The 2202-nt window shown below is 30.0% G+C and overlaps 1 protein-coding gene across 2 annotated transcripts in view; it reads right to left on the bottom strand.

Moving 5' to 3' along the window:
* Positions 1-2202, bottom strand: part of LOC107713029 (leucine-rich repeat transmembrane neuronal protein 4) — a 133156-nt gene that overhangs the window by 1747 nt on the left and 129207 nt on the right. The window lies entirely within an intron of this gene.

The raw sequence follows: 2202 nt of genomic DNA, 5'->3' as shown, positions 1-2202 counted from the left end.
TTCCAAATCATACCCATTCAATTGAATTTGCCACAGGTTAACTTCACTCGAAGTGTAGTAACATCTACAAGCAATATGAATGCTCCTGAGCTAAATTTTAACTGTCCCAGATAAGGGTATGAATACTTACGCAATGGAATCATTTAAGCTTTTTATTTTTAATAAATTTGCCAAGATGTTAAAAACCTGTTTTTTGCTCTACCATTATGCTGTATGGAGTATAGATTGATGTGGGAAAAAAGTAATTTAAAGCAGTTTAACATAAGGCAGCAATATAACAAAACGTGAAAAAAAATGAAGGGGTATGAATACTTTCGCAAGGCACTGTATATATAAATATATAATTATACACATTTCTACACTGGAAAATCAGCAAAATAATAATAATAATAATAATAATAATAATAATAAGTCCACAGTGATTTCTGTTGTCATCAATATTTAAAAGTATTCAAAAAGTCTAATTAAAGTCTAAGTCTATTATTATTATTACTATCTTTCTTATCTTTACTATCATTTGGTGCTAAGTTGACTCTTATTATATATATCTTGGCTGTTTGTTGGTGTATTCATGTAAAAACACAGTCAAGTCTTGAAAGAAAGTATATCGACAGGAAAAACGGATATGGATCTGTGCCTTAGTGTAAATGCAACCTTAAAATGCGTCAATGTCCAAGCGAGTGCAGTGCGCACGGATAAAACCTATCTAAAGTGTGTGAAATGTATTTTCAGTGGAGTGCAAATGAGTTCCCCTCTCTCGTAAGAGACCCATGAGCTCCGCAATCAACCACATAAATACATTCTCCATTTGCAGCAACAGGCCAATCAAAAGTTTAACACACAGCAAATGGAATGAGATTGGCAAGCCGGCCACCCGCTCGCTCTCCTCTACGGTGCCAATACAACCAGCATTCGCAAATAACAGGAACCGCATCTGCCAGGTGCAAGACGGTGGGGAATGCTAATAATATTAGACATGGCATCAAGATCAGAAGATCAGACTGAAAGGGTGTTACTGTTTCAGTAATTAACATCACATTCACATTCAGATTTTTTCCTTCCAACAACCTTCACAAAAGAAACCCTAATTACTCCTTTGAGTCTAATTCGGCTGTAATTAGTACCTTTGGAATGCAGAATGTGATAACATCATTTAGAGTTCATCATTAGGGTAACCAGGGCTCACGAATGAACCTGTGCGAAGTAACACGTCAAACATGCTTTTTATCAGACGACAGTGATGCTGCAATAAAAACACTGAATGAAAATGATACGCCTACTCCAGCACAAAACAGTGGCTGAAATGTGCGCTCGTTATTTTAAAGGGATGGCGCACCCATAATGAAAATGAGTGGAAAACAAAAAACAAACCATTCCATACGACTTGTGTGCTATATTCAAGTCAAGTCACATTTATGCAGATTGTTTCAGCAGCTTCACATTAAACAGGAAAACAACAGTGTTCATGTTGTAAAATTCTGTAATAAAAAGAATTCCAGCTGCAAAGCAGCTCTATACAGAAGACAGTAGTGTCATAATTCAGCTCAATTCAGTTCAATGTTGTTTCAATACAGTTCGGTATCAATGTTCCAAAGTTTATTTCTAAATCTATTTCTAAATATAATTAAAAAAAACATTACAATATTTTTATTATTAACAATAAAATATAAAATGCAAGCAAAATAAAATAAAACAAAACAAAACATAATATCATATTTATTATCCTAAAATGAATAAAAGCATGAACATAAGTAAATAATGCTGATTTAAACATGAAAATATAATTTTTGAATTAAAAATTGAATTTGAAAAAAAAAAACAATTGAAAAAAAAAAAAAAAACAAACAAAAAAAACCCAAAATGAAAGAATTAAAAACTAAAAAAATAAATAAATAAATACTTTTGTTGCTGTATAATGTTGGCATGTTGATTCACTCATATTAAAAATGTACTCACTCATATTAAAAAAACAAACAAAAAAACCCCCAAAAATGAAAGAATTAAAAACTAAAAATAAAATAAAAATACTTTTGTTGCTGTATAATGTTGGCATGTTGATTCACTCATATTAAAAATTTATTTTTTAAATTCTGTTTTATTCAATTATATTAATATTATTAATTATATTATTCATTTTATTAAGAAATTATAATTATATTATCATATAAAATAATAATAATAATAATAATAATAATAATAATT

The sequence above is a fragment of the Sinocyclocheilus rhinocerous genome, unplaced genomic scaffold (genome assembly GCF_001515625.1).
Source record: "Sinocyclocheilus rhinocerous isolate Xijiao unplaced genomic scaffold, SAMN03320098_v1.1 scaffold448, whole genome shotgun sequence".
Lineage (NCBI taxonomy): Eukaryota > Metazoa > Chordata > Actinopteri > Cypriniformes > Cyprinidae > Sinocyclocheilus > Sinocyclocheilus rhinocerous.
Note: the sequence above shows the minus strand (reverse complement) of the source record. Positions and strands in the feature narration are given on the sequence as shown.